The sequence below is a fragment of the Equus caballus genome, chromosome 7, assembly GCF_041296265.1.
Source record: "Equus caballus isolate H_3958 breed thoroughbred chromosome 7, TB-T2T, whole genome shotgun sequence".
Classification (NCBI taxonomy): Eukaryota; Metazoa; Chordata; class Mammalia; order Perissodactyla; family Equidae; genus Equus; species Equus caballus.
This window is the reverse complement of record NC_091690.1, coordinates 9,622,991-9,649,858: the sequence shown is the minus strand read 5'-3', so window position 1 is coordinate 9,649,858 and position 26,868 is coordinate 9,622,991.

The following is a 26,868-nucleotide window of genomic DNA, read 5'->3' as shown; positions in this document are numbered from 1 at the left end:
TGATATTTTTGTAAATTCTTTGCTTTATAATATCTAGTTATTCTTTAAACAGCTTTAGAAGATCAAAAATAAAATATTATTTTTTACTTTTAAAAATGTATAAAATTCATTGTAAATATAAAGTTCAGCAAAAATGTGCTTTAGATTTATAAGAATTGTACAAATCATAGTATTACATAATTTTCAAGAAAATTTAAAAGCATTCACTAATTATTTAACTGAGTTATTAGCCTTAAATTAAGTAGGGGGGACAGGTTTTTACAGTTCAGTAGTCACCTGCACAAGTTTACATTACTGGGCATGCACAGGCTGGAGTTTAAAATTTTATATATTTATAAAAATTTAAAATATATGCTCAGAAATGACATTATTTTGTCGCATACATTAAACAGTCACATCTCTGCTGAATTCTATGTTTGGCGGCCTGATAAGGGATCTTCACAGAGAATTTAATATGTATCTCGAGCTCCCCACTTTACTCTCAGGTGTTGGTAGTCAAAGTTCTACCAGTAGTAGGTGATATATCAGCTTCTTGCTGTTATTCATGGAGTGTTTTACTGCTCTCTGAATTTCAGTATGTATTAAAAATCCATAATGAGAAGAACACCCTGTATGCTCCTCATTTCATAATGTTTGCTGTCCTTCTTCTTGTTAATAAGCAGAGTCTGTATCTCTTTGACTTTCATCTGAGAAAGTTATGGTTCCCAGGCAACAAGCTGTCTTACACAACTTGGAACTTTAAACAAATGACAGGGAGAGAGGTGGACTGAGAAAGAGAGAGAATATTTTCATACAAATCCATATATTTTATTCTAAATCTCCATTCAATTTGATAGATTCCCCCCAATTTGTCTTACCAAAGAAGCCTTACTTATAACCATTAAATCACATACATGTATTTATTCTTTTGTTTATAAAATATTTATAAGCATCCAAGGCATATATCTATAAATATCTATATGTTCTTGTACTAAAGTTAATATTGATAAGCACATAGTAGAGGCTTAATATATTGGTGCTTGGTAAAAAATAACAGTTTTATTTTGTAAGACATTGGGTTAAGTGATTATGTGTTCTGTTTTATTTTTAGAATAGTTTTACATAGATTCTATTATTTTTCTTAATTTACTGACGAAAAAATTAAACCTTAAATTAAGCAATGTGCAGGAGATAGAGCCAGACCCACACACTCACACCAATCTTACTTCAGATTTGCTAACGTCAAAGTTCATGCTTTATCCATTAGGAAATATTTTTAAACATGAAACTGAATTGCTTTGTGGTATATCCGTTGACCTCGCTTACAATTTTGTGCTTAAAGTGAACTTCATCAATTAGTTTATCCATATTATCAGCACTTATTTCCTTGGTGGTTTCACACTGATGAAACTAAAGGAATACATTTTAATTAGCTTAACATCTAGGTTTGTTTTGTCAGTTATATTGTGAGTCAGAGAAGATAATAACTGTTAAACCACACCTAGGAATACCAGGTGCCTCAGAAAGGAAAAGTGGGATCCCAATTCTTATATAAAAGAAGGGTAAGCCATGTTATCTTCTGCATGTTGTTTGCTTCAAACATCTGGAGCTGCTTAGTCTGAAGAATGAAACACTGCAGACAGTCTTTCAATTGTTGTAATTAAAACACAAAGCAACAAGGTATATAGGGTAATCATGGGATCAATAAAGCGTTATTCTTTTAATTAAACTCTTGGAAGCCCAGAGCATAAGTGCCAAGATTTCAAAATGCAGCATATTTTTCTTTATTTTAATTAATTTATTTTTTTACCAAATATGTTACAGTCTGGTCTCCAGGGGCCCACTGAACTAAACTATGAACGAAAAGAAATGTTTCAGAAAGCTGAGCGCAGAGTGTTTGAAAATAGCCCGATGAATTGTTGAAAAATTTCCAGCAACTGTGGAAGAGGATTACAATTAATTACTCGATTCATTCATTCATTAAAATAAGTAAACATATTTTAATTAGAGATATATTGTATATTGAAGAATATATCAAAAATGTCATAGTTGGTAGGTAATTTATACAATGTAGTCAAAACTTGAAACTACGAAATTAAAAGTATATTATAGAAATTATTTGAAGGAAACTAGTGAAGAATGTGATGAAAATGTTCTATAGTTTTTAATTAAAAACAGTTCTGTGAACTGGTTTTTGACCTATTGTGTTCACTATTTGTTTATTTGATTCCATTAAAATGACTGGACTAGTTTGTTCCTAGGGAAGAGGTTCAATGTGAGAATATAAAACATGTAAGTAGAAATAGCATATATCCTTAATATCTCTGCAGAGGACATTATCCCTGATTTTTGATAAATGATTAGGACACAAAGAAATCTCATAGCTCAGAATTGCTTTGATATTCAGGAAAACTTCGGAACTATTTCATGGTGTTAGTGCTGCTGTGGGTGATCTGATAACCAGATAAACTTCCAGACTTCTTTATCTATATAAAGTATTCCTGTTCCCTAGTCCACTCCATTTGTTAAACTCCTACTTTTTCTTTCTTTTTCATTTTACAGCCTTTTTCTACTTTTTATTTTTTTTATTGCAGTAACATTGGATTATAACATTTTATAGCTTTCAGATGTGTATTGTAATATATTTCAAATTCTGTGTAGATTGCATCATGTTCACCACCCAAAAACTAATTGTATTCCATCACCACACGTGTGCTTAATCACCCCCTTTGCCCTCCCATCTGCCCCCTTCCCCAATGGTAACCACCAATCCAATCTCTGTTGCTATGTGTTTGTTTGTCATTGTTTTTGTCTTCTACTTATGAGTGAGATCATATGATATTTGACTTTCTCCCTCTGACTTATTTCACTTAGCATAATACCCTCAAGGTCCATCCAGGTTGTCACAAATGGCTGGATTTCATAATTTCTTGTGGCTGAGTAGTATTCCATTGTGTATATATACCACATCTTCTTTATCCATTCGTCCCTTGATGGGCATGTCACACTATGCACAAAAGTCAACTCAAAATGTATTAAAGATTTGAATGTAAGACTCGAAACCATGAAACTTCTAGAAGAAAACACAGGCAGTACACTCTTTGACATCGGTCTTAGCAGCATATTTTCAAGTACCATGTCTGACCAGGCAAGGGAAACAAAAGAAAAAATGAACGAATGGGACTACATCAAATTAAAAAGCTTCTGCACAGCAAAGGAAACCATCAACAAAACGAAAAGACAACCTAACAATTGGGAGAAGATATTTGCAAACCACGTATCAGATAAGGGGTTAATATCCAAAATATAGAGAGAACTCATACAGCTCAACAGCAAAAGGACCAAAAACCCAATTAAAAAATGGACAAAAGATCTGAACAGAGATTTCTCCAAAGAAGATATATGGATGGCCAACAGGCATATGAAAAGATGTTCGACGTCATTAGCTATCAGGGAAATGCAAATAAAAACTACAATGAGATATCTCACTCCCATTATGATGGCTCTAATTGACAAGACAGGAAACAACAAGTGTTGGAGAGGATGTGGAGAGAAGGGAACACTTGTTCACTGCTAGTGGGAGTGGAAATTGGTGCAGCCACTATGGAAAGCAGTATGGAGTATCCTCATAAAATTAGGAATAGATCTACCATATGATCCATGTATTCCACTGCTGAGTATTTATCCAAAGAACTTGAAATCACAAATTCATAAAGATACATGCAGCCCTATCTTCACTGCAGCATTATTCACAATAGCCAAGACTTGCCAGCAACCTAGGTGCCCATCAAGGGATGAATGGATAAGGAAGATGTGGTATATAATCCTTCTTTTTCTTCATGACCCCTCAAACCTATGTCTTCTCTGAACCTTTTCCTGTTACTTCTAGGTCAGTGCTTCACGACATAATTGGTTTTCCTACTGTCCTTTGCCTGCATTCACCATTAGTAGTCATCTTATTCTATTTCAATAACATGTTTTCAGGTCTTTTCCCGTGATTTGGTCACAAGTAATTTTATGGCATGGAACACATCCTACATATTATTATAGCCCAAATACATAACATAGAGCTTGTCACACAAGAGGAACACTCTGAAGAAGGAATGGATTCAAGCAATCTTTGGAAGATATTTAATGGCCAATACTTGTACTGCATTTCAGTGTACTAGACAATCTTCTAAGCACCATACATAAACTCACACACACATACACACACTGATTTAATGTGTAAAGCATTGTTATATTTCTCTTTTGTGATTATGCCCATATTCCAGCGGAAGAAACTAAGACAAAGAGTTTAACTAATCTAATTTTCCTATAGTCACACTGCTAATAAATGATGGGGTGGGGAGACACACTTGAACAATTTACCTCTGAAGTACTTGGTCTTTACCCTACATTATATGACTGCCCTTTTGAACATTATTTTAAAATATCCACAGAGAAATTAGTGCTTAGAATTTCATCAACTTCTCTATCCATTGTCATTCTTTTTGTTGGAAGTGACAAAATTTCAACTTAGACTAATTGAATAAACATAAAGTGATTAATTGGCTTACACTAAACTAAAGAACAAAAACTAAAAGCTAAAACATTGAAGGAAAATTTTGTTTTCAATTACTTATGGATCTAGGTGCTTAATCAGGTTATAAAAATATTAAATAAACAGTCTTTCACCTGCTCACTAACTCACTATGCTTTCTGTTCTATGTTCCTTAGCAGCTGGCACTTTTTCTCTATCTATGGTCTTTAAATAATTCCCCAGCAGCTACAAGCTACAAAGTCTCTCTTCACCAGCAACGTCGGAAGGAAAGAACGTTTCTTGCCTAGAGTTCCAACAAAAGGCTAGGAAAAGCCTTGAATCAGTTTCTTGTCAATAAACCATGAAAAATGAGTTTCGTGGAATTTTGTCGAGTAAAACTCCAGATCCCACCTGTGGAATCCAAAAGTGTGATTAGCCTCACCTGAAACTAATGATGGAAAGGGGAGGCATGTCTTCAAAGATACTGAGCAGAAAAACAAAACAAAACTTCTGTTCATAAGCAAAGTCAAAAGTTAGTTTGAAAAAGATTCTTGATATAAGATAAAATTTCCCTCTTGAATCTCCTTTTTCTTCCCAATATCTATGTCAGCAGAAGATCCTCTGAATTCCACAGGGCCGTTTATTCTGTTTCCTGCCTTCTGCTGTATGGGCATTGAGGCGTTATAGTCAAAGTACTGGGAAAGAACACTCCTCCAACACTAAAGATGATGACATTCTTAGTGTATGTGATCCATCGAGAGCCACACAAGAGAATTAATTTCTGACTTTTCTACCTTTTAACTACATACCTGAACAATATGTCAGCCGTCCAATTCAAATCAATTTAATTCACCAGATATTTTCTGAGTGCCTAAAACATGGTAGGTATTACCTGGATACTATCATAGGAGCTGAAGGCAAAAACTACATTATTTTTAAGTTCTATCCTCAAAAATCTCAAGTGAAACAACTACAACCAAAAACAAAACCTAGTTATAATGTAACACTAGTTAATTACTGTACTAGTACTATTTAGTGCAGTAGTAAGTAGTCGTACTAATAGTTACAGTACTGCACTAGTACTATGATAAAAATGCTTTCAGTTAACAAAGAAGGGAGTAGTAAGTTCTGCTTGAGGTCGAGTCCTGGTCAGGAAATGCTTCACAGTGGTGTGGACTTTTGCGCTAAACCTGAAAAATCAAGTAAATTTGTAGGTTTTTTTGTATCTGTTTTTAATTATGTGAAGATGAAGAGAAAGGACTTTAAGTGCAGCAAACAGCATGCACAGAAAGCGTCATGACTCCTTAGACAATATTCTACTGTAAAGAAAGAGCTGGGTGCAACAGCAGGTGAAGTTGAAACTGTAGGTGGAAGCTGGTCTGTACCATGCTTAGGTCTTTGTGATTTTTTTGTTGCTGTTAATGAATTTTGACTAGAGATAGTATTCCTAGATAGTTACTTGGCAAAATAAAGGATGCATGTGAAATTTGTTTGTCTTTTTCCTTGAGAGAGAGAGAGAGAGGAAGGAAGACGAAAGAAATCAAGAGAAAGGAAGGAAGAAAAAGAAAGGGAGGAAGGAAGGAAGAGAGGAAAGAGAGAGGAAGGGAGGAAGGGAGGGAAGGAAGGAGAACGGGAGGTAAAGACAAAAAAGGATTTAGATTTTAAAAAATACTGACATCGTTATTTTATTTATTCATATTATTTGGAATTTAGAGAGGAACTTCTTCCTTGATATGCAAGAAAAAAGCCTTCTACTTTATGGAATTCCTATGAAAAGTGTCAGAATGAGCATCAAGTTTGTATTTCTTTGGAAATTCATCCTCCTTACTTATCTGTACGACCTTGATGCATTGGTGGAGCAATTGATTATAATCTGGAGAATTTAGATATTTATTAGCATTTTTAAAAATTAAAAGTAACGAAGAAATTGTTTATAAGTGAAATAATTTCTAACAGTTGAAAACCTGAGTTAATAATGTTACATTAAGATAAAGCAGATTGCAAGAACTCTGACCTAAATATTGCTCTTGTAGGCAACCTCTAAAAGGGCCTCAATAATCCCCATCTTCTGGTAGTTACACACTTATGTAATACCCTCCCCTTGAGTGTGGGCTGGCACTAGTGACTTGACTGTAATGAATGGAATATGATAAATGTGATGGGATGTTGCTTCTGAGTCTGAGTTACACTAAAATTGTGACTTCTGTGTTGCCCACTGTCAATTTTCTCTTCACTTGCTCTGAACGAGGCTAGCTGCCATGTGTTTTTTTAAATTGAAATATAATTAACATACAACATTGTATAAGTTTAAAATGTACAATGTGTTGATTTGATACATTTATACATTGCAATATGATTATCATCATAGAGTTAGCTAACACCTCTCTTACAGTCACATAATTATAATTTCTTTTTTTGTGGTTAGATCAACTAAGGTATAGCCTCCTAGCAACTTTGAAGTTTATAACACAGTATTGTTGACTATCATGTAGCTGCCATGTTTGGAGTAGCCTTATAGGACATTCACATGTCAAGGACTGATGTCCCCTGGCAAGAGCCAGTGAGGACTGGAGTCCAGCCACCAGCTACTTCAAGCTTGAATGTGGGTCCTTGCTCTGTTGAGTGTTGAGATGGCTGCAGCCCCAGGCAGTACCTAAACTGCGGCTTTGTGAGAGGCCTTGAGCTGGATGAACCTAGCTAAGCAGCACCCGAATTCCTGATCCGCAGAGGCTGTGAAATAATAAATGTGTGTTATTTTAAGCCACTAAATGTTATGGCAGTATATTATGTAGCAGTCGATCATTAAAATACTCTTTTTTTGAGATGCCAAAATGGCTTTCACTGCTCTATTTTTTCCCCTTTGCCACAATCTCTTGGTTTACCCATTTGCTCCTGGCACAGGACTAGGAACGGCCTACCCTAACTAAACCAAGAATCAAACTTACAATCAGAGCATGGCAAGAAACATTTGGATACTTATAACAGCAATGACTTTGGACAAAGGCAACCTCAGAAAGCCACAGAGAAAGAAAGGGCTGAAAATCCTGCCATTTTGAGAGTGGACTGTCTTTTCCTACTAAGAAGCTTATGATGTGATCCCCTATGAATTCTGTAACGTAGCTCTTCTTTTATAGATTTCTGTAGAAGCTAATGTATACAATGATCAGTTTCATGGGAAAAGGAGTTTAACTGATTTAATGGAAGGGAATATGTGCGGTTTGCTAGAAGTGCCACAACAAAATACCATAGGCTCAGTAGCTTAAACAACAATTTATTGTCTTTCAATTTTGGAGGCCAGAAGTCCCAGATCAAGAGGTCAACATATTTGGTTTCTTCTGAGGCCTCTCTCCTTGTCTTGCGGATGGCTGCCTTCTCGCTGTGTGCTGACACGCTTGTCACTTATCTATGCACTCACTAATCTGTCTTTCTGTGTCCTGATCTCCTCTTATAATGATGCCAGTCATAGTGGCTTAGGGCCCACCCTAATGACCTCATTTTATCTTAATTACCTCTTTAAAGACCGTATGTTCAAATAGAGGCACAATCTATGGTACTAGGGGTTAGGGCTTGAACATAGGCATTTAGGGGTTTCACAGTTCAGCCTCTAACAGAATAACAGGCAAAAGTTCAGGGTTCTTTTTGTTTTTAATCAGTGAATCACAATTATTCAGTTCCTATGCTTGCCTATATGTGTCCTATGAAATAGGGGAATTCACAGGCCTACCTCAGACCCACAGACTTAATTTGTCTTCCTTGTCAATTATCTTTATAATGTGATGAATTAGTGACAGGTCAATTAATCAATGGGCATTTGTACAGAACCAAATTCGTTCAAAACACAGATTTACCCAAATATTGTAGCTAGAGCAAATACACTACCCTCTCTTTCTGAACAATCACTACTGAATTTTTGACAAAATTGAGATTCTGATGCAGTTTCTTTTTCTTTAATCTAATTTATTTGTGATTTCATATGTCTATATGACACAAAGCTGCTTAAAACAAATACATGCATTTATCTCCTGTTTTTATGTGGTATGAAACACATAGTAAGAACACAAACTAAGAAGAAAAGATGTATTGCTTTATACTTATAGGGAAATTGTATGCACCTCACCCTGTTTATTTGGATTTAGAATTTGAAATGATTTGGGAAGCTGAGGAGACCTGATTTCAGACCATGGCTTGACTGTTTACTTGTTGTGCGCTCTTTTGTAAGTAATTTCATTTCTGTAAACATCAGTGTCTTCATCTTTAAAAAAGAAGAAAATCATGTTGATCTTGCAGCAGTTATATGTAAAAAACGGTGTGAATATACTGAAAAATGAATGAGTGTAGAAAAACAATTAAGGTGAAGGGATAGAAAATTGTTGGAAATCAAAAACTGATTATTTTTATAAGGCTTCTCTTTTTAAATTGTTTTGTAAAATAATTTGACATGTTGTGGAAAAATATAACAATGTTATGTGACAAAATGAGCAAAAGAAGAAAAAGCCTATTATCCCTATTTTCCTATTAGAATTCCTGCAGCATTTTCTGTACTCCAGGAAATATTGCCTTGATATGCTAAGGAGAGAAGCACCATGTTTAAGAATCATTAATCTCAATTAGCTTTATTTTCCACCAGAAAGTTGTTCAAATGACCTTACCTATGCAAATTAGGCCTAATTACTCTCAGTAAAGGAGCTAAGTTCAATTATCTGATATCTTGGAGTTCAGCCAGTGTATTTTGTCCCAAATATTTTAAACCTTCAGAAACTCATTTAACATCTCTTTTAACAAAATGCCCCTTATGGCACCCAGAATCTATAGAACTGGTGATATAACTTAATTTATAATTTTCTGTGTTTTGCTTTATCAACATATCTTAATCATGGTTTCACTTTAAGCTAAATTGGTATAATCAGAGGTCCTGCCAAAAGTAGCAGCACAAATTAACTTCAAAAACTAGAGCATAATAAAATGCAAATCATGATGTGAATGTCTCATAAAAGAAAATAAAGTTTTAGAATTTCTGAAACCAATCATATTTACTGTTTCTAGCCTCTTGCTGATCTTTAGCATATGAGCACCACGGTCTGAGCTGGGGATAAACATTGAAGTCTTAAAATGCGTGCTGGTAGTGTGTACTCTTTTAGATATTAGATGCGTATCTTGTGTGTGTGTGAGTGTGTGTGTCAGGGGTAGAAAATAAAAATTAAGCTCCTAGGTGCCAAAAATAGACCTTCATAATTTGACACCCAGTTCTTTTAGAGATTAGCAGTATGAATTTCAACGTTAGCCTCAGTTTTCTCATATTTGAACTTGGGGCAATAATGGTGCCTACTATTCAATCAGAATTAAGTGTGATAGTTCATGAAAGTGATTAGCCTAGTGTTTTACAGAAGATGCATTCAAATAACATCAGCCATGATTATTGCTCTGTCAGCTGACATCCTTCTCAGGGTCAGTGAGTGCTTAACTTCGTTCCGTGAAGCACATTCTGAAGTGACATACAGTTGCCAAGCAGTTCACCAAATACAAACATACAAAATGTGTCAACTCTTTCGAGACCATTTAATGTCTTTAAGAACTCAGAGAAAACAAAAGTATCAAAAATAAAACAAACACCTCTCCATTCCTTTAAGCTAAAATTTGGGCAATGCTTTTGTGAAATGTTGATTATTGCAGGATTGCCAAGACAAAAGATAATTTTGCATGAACAGATTTTGGCCTCCTCTACATTTTTCTCCTAAATTTAAGGACTGTTCAAAGATTGTATGGGAGATGCCAAAATCCTTTATATAATCAGGTTAGATTTCATTATCCTAAAAATAATGCTGTCGTTGAGGTTAGTTACAATGAAACATGCTTCTGGAGATGTTATACTTTCTTGGATAAAACTGAGATTACAGCTAAAAGCTCTTAAAAGCTTTTAAATCTCTGTCACATATTTGGATTATCAGTTTATACTGTCCTTTGGGACAGCAAAATAATAAAACACTCCCTTTTTTACTTATGGCGAAAGAAATCTCATCATGACTTTAATGTAATTTTGTATTTTATTGTAAGAGGTAAAAAAATACCTCCACCAAAGATGCACATGCCTTAATCCCCACAACCTTTGAATAGGTTAGACAGCAGAAGGAACTTTCAGGTGTAATTATGGTTGTGACTCTAAAATAGAGAGATTATCCTGGTGGCCCAATCTAATAACATGAACCCTTAAAATCCAAGAGCTTTATCTGACTCAGCAGAGAAGTAATGAGGCACATGGAGAGATCGGAGAGAGTTGAAGCATATGAAGGATTTGACCCATTGTCGCTGGCTTTGAAAATGGAGGAAGGAGGACACAGGTTAAGGAATTGTTGCTGGGCCAGATGCCCCACCTTGGGCCCCAGGGCCTAGAAAGTGGGTCCTTGAGCACCTGTAGGAAAGAATTCAAGCGACAGCCACAGAATAAAGTACAAAACTGTTTTATCAAGCAATTAAGCAGGACTTGGGTAAGGGAAAGGGACAGGCTGCAGAGAGCCTGGGCTGTCTTGGAAAGCAGAGAGCACAGCCTGGAGCTGGGTTGAGGGGGATTCTTTAAGGGGTTCTGGATGGGGACGTGGTTGCAGCGGCTCAGGTTTGGACCTCGGGATGCGCGATCAGTTGGCTGATTGGTTCTGGAGCTTCATGGTCAGTTTGTGGTCCCTCTGCAAACTGAGCGGTTTGCAGCAGGCAAGGATGGGCTGCTGACTTGCTCTATGTGTGTGGCCGACTTCAGGCAGATGTGGCTTCCTGTATGTGCAGATTTCTCTCACCTAGGGCTCCACCTAGCCCACCAACATGCCTGTCTCAGAAGGTGAGTGGCCTCTAAAAGCTGAGAATCACTGCTACCCAACAGCCAGGAATTGGAAAGCTCAGTCTTACAACCCGAAGAGGCTGAATTAGACCAACAACCTTGAAAGGGAATTCATCCTCGAAGCCTCCAAAATTAACAGTCCTGCTGACACCTTGATTTCCACTTTGTGAAACCTGGACCAGAGAACCAGCTGAGCTACACTGGGCCCAGACTTCTGGCCTTCACAATGTGAGATAATAAATAATTAATATCATGTTGAACTGCTGGATTGGTGGTAATTAGGTATGGAAATAATAGAAAATTAGCACACTTACTTAATTTCTTTCTTTTCTGCATCCGTGTTGCTGAAATTTACGAAGCCAGTTAGATGTGGGTAGGAGAACAGAAACTTCTGCAGGTCCTTCCTCTATCAAAACTCAAATGAGAACAGAGTGTCAGCAAATTCCTAGATCACAGTTTTATAAAAACTTAAGCAAAGGACATAGCCAAACTGTACTCAAACTCCTGGCCCACAGAAAACTGTGACATAATAAATGTGCATTGTTTTATGCTGCTAAGTTTATAGTAATATTGCTACAACACCTTTATTTGGATTAGTAGTGATGTTACACAGTACCTATTGCTGCCACTTAAAAGAGACCAGAAGGTGAGGACGAATAAAGGTGCCCATTAAGCAAGTAGGTACTTCCATCATGAATTTCCACAGTAACAGGGGTACTGGTTAATTTTTCCAAATATAATTATATGTGGGGTATTTTTATATTATTTAGCAGATTCCATGAATATTATTTTTCATCATTATAAGCTTTGTTTAAGAATATGTGTAAGTCCTAGCCAGTTTTAAGGGAGTCTCCAGGGCCCATTGAGTAGATTGGACTTGAGGTTTCACCAGACAGATGGAAGCTAGCCGGCTAATAATAAAGAGAACAGAATGAGTAAGGCTGAAGACTGGAAGAAGAAAAAGAAAGACCCAGGGTCAGGTGGTAGAAGAGCCTTGGGGAAAAATATACCTAAAGATAGATTTTGAGTGGAATTATGTGCACTTCCTAGACTCCAAAATCTTCAGTAAAGCTTTCAAAAATAATGATATTCTGAGAGTGATTTGAAATTATTTTGGAATTCAAGTCATCAAAGATGCTGATTTATATTAAGGCTGTCTTGGGGATTATACGCAATTAATCCACAAAGGCATTACATTTCATTTTTTTGGTTAATATGATGATTAATAACTATTGACATTTAAAATGAGGCATCATAGTAGAGTAGATCTATATTTAGAATAAGAAGACCAGATGTTGAGAGTTAACTGTGCCATTAAATAGGTCTCATTCAAGTTAAATGATATCTCTTAGTCTTAGTTTACTAATGTATAGACATATAGACACAATATTTGCTTTATTAGGTATTGTAAAGAGATGAAATAGTAGTAAAAGGAGTACATAAAAGCAATATATATGACTAGTGCTATTAACTTGAATTCATATCAATTATTCATATTATCAGCAAGTGATTTTATTTTGAATTAAAGTTTAATTAAAAATGTTTCATCTGCAGTGTTACAGTAGACATGATTAAGAAGTATATTGTTGGGGGCCGGCCCGGTGGCTCAGTCATTAAGTTCTCACGTTCTGCTTCGGCAGTCTGGGGTTTGCCAGTTCGGATCCCAGGTGTGGACATGGCACCACTTGGCAAGCCATGCTGTGGTAGGCATCCCACATATAAAGTAGAGTAAGATGGGCATGGATGTTAGCTCAGGGCCAGTCTTCCTCAGCAAAAAGAGGAGAATTGGCAGCAGATGTTAACTCAGGGCTAATCTTCCTCATATAAATAAGTAAATAAAAGTATATTGTTAAATTGAGAAAATAGTGACCTGACGAGCAATGCTAGCTTCATGGCCAGGATCTGAACCTGTGAACCCCAGACTGCCCAAGAGGAGCACGTGAACCCAACCCTCCGCCAAGGGGCCAGCCCCACCACGTGGACTTTTACAGTCATAAAAATATTTCATGTATTGATTATGGTGGTTGCACAGCTGTATGCATTTGTGAAAGCTGATCAAATTGTACTCGTAAAATTGGTAAATTTTATTGTATGTAAACCGTACTTCACTATAGCTGATTAATAAAATGAAAGTATTCTCAACATCTTCCCCAAAAGGAGAAACACAAAGTTTAGTCATTGTATCTGTTTCTAGTTAATAATGTTAACTATTATAGGACATGTGGATGCTCCATTGTTCAAAGTGTAATTTGTGTTACCTTTAAAAAATATTGGAGGGGCTGGCTCAGTGGCCGAGTAGTTAAGTTCACGCGCTCCGCTGCGGTGGCCCAGGGTTCAGACGCTGGGTGCGGACATGGCACTGCTCATCAGGCCATGTTGAGGCGGCGTCCCACATCCCACATCCAACAACTAGAAGGACCTGCAACTAAGATATACAACTATGTACCGGGGGTTAGGGAAATAAAGAAGAAGAAAAAAAATATTGGGTTTGCTTTGATGGGCAGTTTATTTACAGGTGGTTCATCTTGATCCTGTTGAGGCTTAATTTCCATATTTGTTAGGATGTGTCTAGACAGCCCTTTCTGTAAGGGTAGGATAGCTATACACCCGAGGGACCTTAAAGCTAAGAAAGGTTTAACGTCTGGAGAGTTAAGCAAGATTTTTCTGGCTGGTAGAACTCCATCTTATCTCAGAACCCTTCCACCACTAGCGTCTGTCTTCAGCTCGCAGTCTCCAGTGTGTGTTCTCTGTCAGATGCTGTGGAGTCTTGTCCTGATGATTTAGAGTTTATTACTTGCCCAAAGAGTCAAAGTAATCCCTTGCAGATTTCTGGAACTCCTGCTTCATGCTGCTCTCTTCAATGCCCTGCCCTGCAAATTTTAGCTGTCTCAGTTGTCATCTAGTCTGATCTGTTCCCTTTGCTCAGTATATCCACTGCTCTTTCTTTGAGCTCTACCTCTCTGTGCAGTGGTGCATAAAGTGCCCTAAGCATAGAGAGGAAGTGAATATACTGTTCATGTCACATATTTTCCTTTTCTCAAAAATCACAGCTTTCTGTATGTTTTCTATTGTTTAAAAATAGTTTTTCCTTACATTTTATGTAAAGTTGTTTCCTACATTTTGTTCTAAAATTGAATATACTAGGAGAGCCATTGTCATACTGATTACTGTGTTACTGTTCAGCCCTTGTCTATGAATCAGTGGACATTCACACCACAGGCCATTTTCCCATCCAGGAAACTGGGCAATCAGATATTTTGTTTCAACTCTTTCCCACTGGGAGAATTTTCCTTCTGTACTGCAATTCAGGAGAAATCTTACGTGAGTCTACAAGATTCCAGCATACTACATGGAACCATAGGAAAAGCAAGACCAAGATTTTTAATACTTTACCTGTGTAGGGGATTCTCCATAAACCCGTGTATGTGACTAGACAAATAGGGTACAATTCAGGAGTAGATGTTTGGGATTATATTATACAATATGTAATATATTAAAAATAAATATAATACATTTATATATATATATATAATTCCCACTTAATCTTAATCTGGAGTACTGATTATGGTGCACATAACCAATTTAATAACTTGGTGGGTCATTATAATCCCTGGCTCAAGAGAAGAAGTTCAGTTTACGTCGTTACTTGGTGTACCACGTTTTAGTAAAGAGTGATTAAGCAAAATAATAAAAGATAGTTTGATTTCACTCAAAAATGTCTCGGTTCTTATACTTTGATTTCTCTTATTGAGGAGTATCTGAGGCTCCATACAGCATCCCTATATGCAGAGACGCTTCATGCACGTTCGATCTATTGCTTGTTAAAGTCAAAAAGAAACTTTGAATCAGCATCAAATTCATTTTTTTTTTTTTTACTCTGGAAAGCTTTAAAGATTACATAGTAAAGGAGTTAAAACAAGATTCAGCAAACCATCACCCATCAGTTGGCCATCTGTTCTTGTTAATAAAGTTTTACTGGAATACAGCCATGTCAATTTGTTTATGCATTGTTTATGGGGCTGCTTACACACTGCGATGACAGAGTTGAGTAGTACTGACAGAGACTACATGCCAGCAAGTTTAAGCTATCTTCTATCTGGCTAAGAAAAAAATTGTTGACCCGTGAAGTGACTATCAAAGTAAAATGTGGTATATATTCCCTTAAACGGGCACACCAAGTGATATATCTCTTTCAAAGTATTTGGTGGGGCAATACTCACCAATTTGTTCTTTTCACTTTCTAGAGGCTGTCGTAACATGTCCCACATAGTAGATGCCATGAAATTTCACCAATTTCTCAGGCTCATAAATTTAATGTGGCTAACAATAAATACAATGGATTAAATAATTCAATCAAGAAGCAGAGATTATCAGACTGAATAAAGAAACAAGATCCAACTATATGTCATCTACAGAAGATACACTTTATATTCAAAGATACAAATAGATTGAAAGTAAAAGAATGGAAACAAAGATGTATCATGCAAAAAGCAACCACAAAAAAGCTGGAGTAGTTATATTGTCAGACAAAGAGAATTCAATACAAAGAAATGTTACTAGAGATAAGGAAGGACATGTATGGAGATAAAAAAGGAAATTCATCACATAGATAACAATCAACAAGATATGTGCACCTAATAAGTGACAGCCTTTTAAAATACATAAAGCAAAAACTGGAAGAAATGAATGGAAAATAGATAACAATAATAGAGACTTAAATACCCCCCCCCCACAATAATGGATATATAACTAGGAAAATGACCAACAAGAAATAGAAGACTTGAATAGCTTTATAAACCAAGCAGACCTAACAAATATAAATAGAACACTACGCCCACCAGCAGCAGAATACACATACTTCTCAAATGCATATGGAACATTCTCCAGGAAAGACCATGGCCCAGACCGTAAAATAAACCTCAATGAATTTAAAAGGACAGAAACAATACAAAACACGTTTTCTGACTACAAAGGAGTTAATTCAGAAGCCAAAATGTGTGGAATGCAGCTACAGCAGTGCTTAGAGGGCCATTTATATTGGTAAACGCCTACATCAAAAAAAGAAGAAAAATCTGAAATCAGTAACCTAAGTCTCCAAATTATGAAAATGTAAAAAGACGAACAAACTAAACCTAATGCAAGCAAAAGGAAAGAAACAACAAAAGGACTGATAGCTAAAGGGATGGTGTTTCTTTTTAAGGTGACAAAGCATTCTAAATTTGATTATGGTGATGGTTGCAATTGTACACGTCAAAAGGGCGAATTTTGTGGTATGTGAATTACATTTCAATAAAGCTGTTTCAAAAACATTAATGTCTTACATGCTTTTAATCACATTGTTATACTAAGGAGATATATTTTATGCATTTGCAAATATATATGTTACATATATATACTTATACTTACATATACAAATGAGCAAAGGATAACACACTAACAATTTTGCCCTATAATATTTCACCCTACATAATTTTAGTAGAGATTAGAATTGTTGGATTTTATAAATTTTATTTAAACGTGTACATTTAGAAAAGTGAACATATAATTTTAACAATAATTACACATGTGACCAGCATACCAGCATACACACATCGAGAAACAGAACATTACCAGCACCCCAGAAGCCCATTTTCACCTCCTTGCCGTCACAATGTTCCCACTCCAAAGGATAACTACTATGCTAACTTCTGTCACAATAGATTTGCTTTGTTGTGTTTCAATTTAATTTAAAGGAAATCATACTATATATATATACATGCATATATATGTATATAATTTTGTATCTAGATTCTTTGTTCAACTTTATATTCTTGGTGCTTTGATTTTCCATTAAAATTATAGAATCATGTTCCAATTAAAAATTCTGATATAATAGTGTGGATTCCATTGTGTCTATAGATCAATTTGAAGATAATTGATATATTTACCCTATTGAGTCATTTTAACCTATGAATATAATATATTCTGTGTTTATTTAATATTTCTTTAATTTTTCTCAATAAAATCTTATAGATTTTGAAGATTTTTATTATATTTATTACTACCTTTGTGTTTTATGAAATTATATTATTTTTAAATTTTCATTTTCTATCTTATTTGTGGCTGGTATATAGGAATAGGTTTGATTTCTTCATATTGATGATCTTGTAACTTTGTTCACTTTAGTTAAATTTGTCCAACTATAGGTCCTTTGATTTTCTACACACACACAAGAATGCCATTTGTTTTCTTTTTGATTGTAGAATTTAGATATAATTGATGAAAACTTAATCTGCTGTGTTGAAAGACAGCATAGCATTCCTCTCTCTGCAGAAGAGAGAGCTATGATCAGACGTTGTCATGAAGTTGACTAGAGTCTTGTGTTTTTGTACTTATTTGTGTATACATTATACCTCAATTAGAAAGTTTTTTAGAGAAAAACAATATTTTGTATATATATTTTCTTACTCTCTTTTTTTCTATTTATCCTAGCTGGAAATTTATAAAATTTATTTTGATAATTGTAAAGAACATTTTTGCGCTTAAGGATTCATTTGATTGTTGTTTGGTTTTCTAATTCATTTGGTTTCTACTTTATCTTAATTTGTTTATCCCTCCTCATTCTTAGTTTTGTTTCTCATTGCCTTTTAATGCATGGAATGGAATTAATTATATTTACTTTTTTCTTTTATAAATGAAAAGGGCTTTTCCTACCTTCTAGAAAGGATGCTCTTTACAGTTTGGTTTAGTCTCCTGTTTTACAAGCAAGCCAATGTTTCAACAGGAGGTTGGAGTAAAATGGCTTTTAAGTTTCAAGAGCTTACTGTTTTTCCTTAATTTGTCATAAATTCTTCTTGCCATTAATTGACTATCTGTACCTGTCCTATAGGATTGATTCTACCTTGATGAGAGAAACATGTGTCGTTACCTGGCCAAAGGAAAAGAGACTCCAAGAAATGTTTTCCTACAGGTTTTCGTATTTCTGGTCACTGTGAGTTTTCATTGAGCTGGAGGAAACTCTGAGAAAATTTGATAAAAAAAATGCTGCATTTAGAGATATTAGACGAAATAAATCAAGATAGAAACTAGGATTAGGTACATTTATAGAAATATGATCCAGAGTCTTAAATAATTAGAAATGTGTAACCTTTCATGGACATGCTTTAAAGAAAAATAACTAGACATTTAAATCTTTGATGCTTATGAATTATTAACATTTTCTCAAAGCTTTAAACACTCTTTTAATATATAGAATTCTTAATGAAAATAATAGCATGAAATACTACTACAGATCAAACATGCACATATACACACAATATTCACCTAATGTTATATGAACTATGACATTTACTCTTCTACGAAGTTGGTAGCCAAAGCAGCAGCAAAGAGAAAAATACAGTATAGTGAACAATAACCATATTAGTCATGCATGCTAAATTAAAATATAACCCAATCTTATGCTTCTCATTGATAGTAAACGTATTAGGATGTATTACTTGATAGTAAATGTTCTTTTACTGTTTGTTTTACAATTTTTTATTTGAACTATGTTTCATACTTTCCAAAATTGTTTGAGCTTTAAGAGAAAGAGCCAAGTTAGAGTTTAACATGTAAAGCATTAATTAGATTTCAATAAAAAGAGAGCTGTGTTCATTATGCTGACATCATCCTTCTAGTTATTTCATTTTGTCTATAATACCTCTATATTGTTAAAATTTAAAGTGCATGGAATTTTAGTGATTATGTCCCTTAATCAACATGGTCTGTAAATGGCACGCTGAAATCCAGATAGGATTAATAGATTTACTTCAGTTAGATATTTACTCAAGTATAAAAGAGGATTAGAATCTGAATCTCACATGTTCCAATGAAATCATATTTCCTACCACAAGGAAAACTTCTTTAACTTTTTTAAGCAGCTCATATTTTTAAGTTTGTATGTCCTAGTATATATAGAGTGCATTCCTACTATAATAAAACTTGAAATACTAAAATGTGATTTTTAAATTTTTTTCTAGGTTATGCTGCAGTAAAACCATAGCCCATTATCCGTGATGTACAATATTAAAGCTTTATTTTTGCTATATTATATGTCCTTTATGGATTTTCTGTGGCTCTACTCTATGCTCTCTTTAATTTAGAGCTCATAATTCAGGATTGGGCCCTGGCTGGACAGAGCTCATGGTAGATTAGGATAAAAGGAGTGGCAGAACCACGTAATGGCTCCGAAAGCTCATGCTCAGCAGTGACACATATTCCGTTTGCCCATTTTTCTCGGACCAAAGAATATGGCCCAAGTATGACTAAAACTGATGACAACAGGACAGGAAGGTGTATTTCTCTTAAAGGGAATGACAGCGAATATTTTGAAAAATGCAATTTTTCACAAAAATGAATTGCAGTTTTTCAAATTTATCAAAGTATAAGTGACATACAAGAACTGAAAATAATCAAAATGTAAAAGTTGGTGAGCTTTGACATATACCTACATCCATGAATCCAGCTCTACAATCAAGATACAGAACAATTCAGTCACCAGCAAAGAATTCTTCATGCTCTTTTGCAATCCCTCTTATCCTCTGACTCTGTCACCAAGCAACAAATTTCAGTCACTAAATTTGATTCACAGTGTCTAAATTTATGTATAGATGGAATTATATAGGATGTACTCTTTCTTATCTCACTTCTCTGACCTAGCATAGAATTTGAAATTCATCTCTGTTGGTTGCATCCTTCAATATTTTGTTCCTTTTTGTTGTTGAGTAGATTCTATTGGACGGATATACAAAACTTTATCTATTAATTACTTAATGAACATTTGGATTATCTCCAGTTATTGGCTAATAAAATTAGTGCTGTTGTGAACACTCAAACAATCATCTGTATGGACATATATTTTGATTTCTTTTGGGTAAATACATAAGAGTAGCCTGACTGGATTGCATGATAACTGTATATTTACTTTACAAGAAACTGGCAAACTGATTGCCAAATTAGTTGTACACTTTTTCATTCAGTCAGCAATATTTGAGAATTCAAACTGTTCCACAACCTTGACAGCCCTGGGTATCTTCAGCCTTTTTAATTTTAGTCATTCTAGCGGGTGTGGTTTTAATTTGAATTTCTCTGATGTTGGTCACGTTTTTCATGTACTAAGTGGTTAAACAAGTGACATCAATTTCCTTAATGAATTTCCTTTTTAATTTTTTCATATATCAATTTGAATAAGATATATTTCATGAAAATTATTCATTCTATTGCAAGTGACAAATTTGTTGGCATGACGTTGTCATAATTTTATTATCCTTTAATAATTTAATTTATCTAGAATTGCTGGTGATAACTTTTTTCACTTTGGAATTGATAATCTGTTTTTTCTCTCTTTTTTACTTGATCAACCAAGTTAGAGGTTTTTCAATTTTGTGGCTCTCTCAAAATATAACCTCTAGCTTTGCTGACTTTTTCTGTTCTGTATTTATTTTATATTTCATTGAATTTCTGCTCTTAATTTCATTATTTTAGTGATTTTTGTATTTGGGTTTACTTTGCTCTTACTTTTCTAGCTTAATATGGTAGAACCTTAGATCCTTTGTTAATAGACTTTTTCTTTTCTAATATATTTAAAGCTACAATTTCCTCTCCAAGCGCTGCATTAATATTATCCTACAAACTTTACATGTCTTTTGTTATCATTGATCTATTTTTTAATTTTCCTTGTGATTTCATCTTTAACTCATGAATTATTTAGAAGTGTTTTCTGTAATTTGGAGTTTTCTAAGATGTTATATTGTTATTGATTTCTGATTTAATTACATTTTGGTGTGATATAGATAATTTTATATGTATTACATTTGGCTCGAAAAAGACAATTTTATATGTATTGAGATATTTTTTATAGCCCAGCATGTGCTCTTCCTCTGCGATTGTATCATGCTCACTGGAAAAGTGAGTACTCCATCATTGCTGGATGTAGTGCTCCCTAAATACCAATCAGATCAAGTTGGTTGATAGTACTGTTCACATATTCTCTATCTTTACTAATTTTTTGTCTGGTTATTTTATCAGGTACTGAGAGAAGTTATTAAAATCTTCTACTATGATTGTACAATTGTCTCGTTAATTCCGTCAAATTTTTGTTTCATGTATTTTGAATCTTGGGTATTAGTGTATATACTTAGCAATTGACATGTCTTCCTGATAAACGAGTTCTTTTTTTTCCATTGTGAAATGTCCCTCTACTTTTGGCAATATTCTTTGTCTAGAAGTCTTTATTTTTTTTTAATATGATATTAAAATGCCACTCTAGGACTTTGGTTTCAGCTCCACTATGTAAAATGTAGAGAGGTCAACAATCCTATCATTATAATCTGAAAAAAACAAAACAAATTGAAAATCAACTACTTTTCTTGGCCCAATCATAGAACTGTGGACAAACTGCTACTTTGAAATCTGAAGAGACAGGCAAATCCAGAATCATAGCAAAGATCAACTCACGAGGAGCAGAAATAACTGGAGCTATAAACTGGTAGGAACACTTACAACGTAATTTTGATGAATATCTGGACGAATATGTGTGAGAAACCCTTGTGAGCTGCAGTCTAAGCATACCCCTACATTTTCATGGGTTTTACCTCCAGGAATCCCACTCAAGTCTCATATTAAAGAGAGAAGAATGATTTCCCTCATGGCTGTGGCAGAGAAAGAGGAAGAGTAACCAATGTGAAACATGGTTAGAGTATTCTCTGAAACAAAAGTCTGCTCTCTAGTTGTCTTAGCTTACCTGGGGGTAGGGCATTTTTCCCACTCCAAGCTCTGACTTCTTACTGTCTCAACTGAAGGGGAAACAAAAACTTTAGAAACATTTGTTAGGATCACATCCCAGGGACACAGTCCCACTGAAAGACTGACATTAATCATAAGATTATAGAACAGTTTTTCTCCCCAACACCTTGCCAGTGCACAAACAGAGCTCCAGTGTAACAACAGTAGGTCACAGATGAAAGAGCTGCAAGACACAGACTCTCTCTGGGTAGGAGTATTTATGGAGGGCCAAAGTCAACAGAAGAAACAAAAGATTGACAATATAGGAATTTAAGCCTAAGGCATATAAAGAACCAGGAAATGGTAGACACAGCCCAACTCCTAGCCAGATTAACATAATACCACATACTAAAAACTTATTACTCAGTTTCTATTACTTAATACATTATTTTGCGTTTCAACAAAAAATTATAAGGCACGACAAAACTCAAGGAAAAACATACTCTGTAGAGATAAAGCAAGCATAAAACCACATTCAGATGACACAGATGTTGGAATTACCAGAGACAGAATTTAATGTAAGTAATATATTAAAGATCCTAATGAAAAAGTAGAAATGCAAGTACAGACGGATGATGAAAGCAGCAATATGAAACCATAATAATAAAAATGAAATGGTAGAAATATCAAACTCTATAACAATAATGAAAGAAAGGAGGAATATAGGAGAAAGAATAAATGAGGGTAAAATTTTAAAAACTACTTATCTTTGATGTAAAATATAATGAATTTAAGTAATAATAATTATTTAAACAATAGTAATGATGTTATGGGTGATGCTAGCAAATGGGTAAGTAAAATGAATGGCGGTAATATAATTGATGAGAGAGATGAATTCAGTATGCACTGTTACAAGATATGTACACTGCATTATTTGAAGGTGGATTTAGATTAGTTAAAAATTCATTTTGAAAACATTAGGGTACCAATAAAATATTTTTAAAAAGAAGTATAATTGATTTGCTAAGAGAGACCATAACTACAGTATTGCTCTCATGTAAGTCTCTAGGAAAATAATTTCTTGATATGTCCTGCAGTGTCACTCTCCGTGAATCTCAATCATGAGTATATATAAGTGGGCCTGGGGTCTGGTATTTACAATAGATACACTTCTCCCTCTCTGAGCAAAGGCACTAACTTCTGCCCAAGGCAAATTATTTTCTGCCCTACAAATCAATGTATTAAAATAGATGCCCACGGGCCAAATTCTCTACAAGCTCACAAAGGAGTTAATTTGAATCTTTGGGATGGACCAAAAGTATCATATCTATCTATCTGTCTCTGTCTATCTATCTCTATCTATTTATCTATCTATCTATCTATCTGTCTGTCTATCTATCTATCTATCCATCTATATCATTTATCTATCTCTCTAATTCTCTATCTTGCTGTCTCTATATTTCTCAATGTCTGATACACTCAATAAAGATCTCCTAAATTTTCTACTCTCCTGTATTTCCCAAAGAATAGTCACCAAATGTTTTCATGTGAATATCTATTTTTAAGAGACACAGTATCTATTCTTATAATCACAAAACATACTACAGTTTACAAATAATTTCAATATATATCTGTTCTAGAACCTCAGAATGACCAACTTTATTATCTGCCTTTTGAAGATGAAAAAACTAAAACTGGAGATTTAACTGATCAAAAGTTAATCAATTAATGAGGGATGAAAATGACACTTGAAACAATGCCTCCTGTTTCAAAGATTTTTCTACTTTTCATTTAATAGGGAGTAGAGTATAGAGATTATATTGTGGTGGGCTCTTGTGTCATAATCTACATATAACCCCTAGTCTTCTCAGAAAGGTCTGCTATCTCTTAATTTCAATATCAGTAGCTGTCTCTTGAACATTCAATAGGTCTCTGTAATGCTTCAGGAAATGCGGATTTTAGAATCACTTATAATAAGATTTTATGGCTAAAAATGTTAAAAACGTCATGATATCTCTTTTGATAAAGGAATCAAAAGTTAACTGGAAAGGAGGAGAAACAATTGTATATAAATGATCAAAATCCTAGGATTTTCCTCCTTCAGAAACACTGGCTTGGTGATAACTGGTGGATGAAATTTGCTACATGGTGCTAAAAGATGTGTTTTCCTTTAGATTCTATTTAATCCTTTCAGGAAATATTTTGTCTGGTTGTATATTACCAACGAAGCACCAATTTTAAGAACATTTTTCTTTGTGTGCTATGAAAGTACCCACTTTTTAGAATTCCACTCTTAAGAATATATAGAGCGTGAAGGGCAAGAATGAATTGGAGAAAGAGCCACAGACTACTTTGGAATAACATTTTCATGAAGCTTAATGCTTCTATTAAACCACTCAAACAAAAATTTAGTGATGTTGACTTCACCGTGGCTTTAACTAGACTCGTTCCTTCTACTCATGCTGCTTTAGGAAGCTGGTAGCAAAGAGCCTTGTATCTCTTCCAGTTCAGATAAGAATGAAGAAAAGAACATGTATCTGATACCTCCTTGTTGAAAGTAGCTTGACAGTACTTCTACCTACCCCTCAAGCTTATCTCCCTCCACTCTCATATGTACCGTGCTCTAGTTGCGGCAAAATAATTATAGTTTCCCCACATTTGTTTTATCTCTGTGACTCTGCACAAACTTTTCTCTCTGTATTGGTACGTCTTCTCTCTGATATCTTTCTTCGTTGGTAGCTCCTTAGTATTTACATCCAGCTCACTTCTTTTCTTCTTAGTTGTCTTTTCTGTCATCCTTATAAAACTGAGTTAATCATGTATTTCTTTTTACCAGAGCTTGCAAAGATATCTATTATGGTCCTTATAGCTCTGCATTTCTGTTTTCAACATACCTGCCTTTCTCACTCAGTGAATTCTTTGAGAGAATTAAAATATCTCATTTATGACAGTCTCTAATAGTCTCTAATAGTAAATTATTCAGTGAATTTTGTTAAATGAACAAATGTATGTTTATTAAAGCTGATATCACTACCACATGTATTCGAGTGGGATAAATACTCATACAACTCACTAGCTCTGTAGCTTAACAAAATGAATGTTTACTTCTCACTCATGTCATAAGCCAGTACTTGAAGATGGCAGAGGACAAATAAAGTTAGGGAGCAAAGAGTTTTACTTTCTGCATTAATCAGAGAACTAGGTTCTTTCTATCTAGTGGCTTCATCATTTATCTTCAGACCCTCCACTAGATTCTTTGCATCTAATTGGACAATAAGAGTAAATAGAAAGGGAGTGCAGAGCATAACCCAAAATATTTCAGAAGCCAGAGCTGACAGTGGAATACATCACTGTATCCCCAATTCCATTGTCCAGAAATGAGCCCTTTGTTGCTACTCAATTACAAGGAGTATGGAGATGTAGCTGTGTGCATAGAAAGAAATGAAAAAGAAATTATTGGTAAAATCTAGCATTCTTTGACATAATATGTTTTACTCTGTTGGGGAAGAGCACCCTACCATGGTTATTGAAATGAAACAATTTTATGATTTGTTTTTTACTTCAATTTGACAAAACTAGCCAGGTAATCTGCCATTCTTAGATAGTCAGCATGAAGACATAACTCTGGTTGGTCCTGTTAGAGATATTCCCTCTCAGGAATCATACCCATTTGATAGGCAACAAAGGATTGAGTTTATTGAGTGTTTTCAGCTATCATTATAGTTCAATGTCATCTAGGACAGGGCCTATCTGGCAAACTAAACCAAAACCAAATAGTGGCAAAGATGGAATACAGAATGCTAGTCAATTGATGATATCATAAAGGGATATTCTATTCATTGATGAATGACTCAATCACCTTGCTTAGTTTCATAGGAATGGCTTTTTTCATGTCTATCATACTACTTCTTTTCAAAATGAGTTTGAGAGGACTTCTGCCATGACCACAACTCTGCAAGAATGCCTTCCCATCATAAACAACTAGAAAGCCAAACAAATTATGCAATTCCATGGTTTTCAGTTATTGGACATCACAACAGACAATGCAGGACTATGATCCAGGAGGGAAAGTTAACAAATGGAGTGAAAATTATGATTGTCTAAGTTCAATGCTTAGAGGGAGTTTGCAGGCCACAGAATAGTAAGGGAAAGCCCAACAGAATCTAGCCATCTCACTGAGTTTAGGAAACTACTGTTTCCTAAGGAGCCCAGTCACCTAAATTTTTCATTACAGGGGACTAGAGAAGAGGAAGCTGCACAGAAAGAGCTGCAGAGATTTTTGGAGGGGCAAGGGTGCTCCCTTCAAGGCGTTGTCTGAGTACTCTTCTGCACGTGTGTAAGGTGAAATTACTTGAGATGGGGAAAGAGCTACTAGACAGCAGTAGACAGAATAATTCTAGGAGCTCATTTAGGGCTGGGAATATTTCATGTTCCCACCCAGCCAGAGTGAAAAGACCTCATCACACATGGGCATTGGGTAGAGCCCTCTAAAAGATCACACCATAGTGTGAGGCTAAATTAAACCTGGGATAAATGCTGCGCTGGACCCACTCTAATCAAACCTCAATTTGAGCAAACTGATTGCACTTAAGTATGTGCTAGAACAAGTTCAACAAGTCTGACACTCTTTAAACAGCTACGTTAAGATCCAGGCTCCAGTGCTGTAAACATCAAAATATCCAACATCCAATCTGAGTATAATATGTGACAACAGTATAGCAAAATGCGGGTGAGTGGTTCAGTAAACAGAGAAAACTATAGTTCCCTACATTATTTAGGAAATGGTAAAACAAGTGACTTA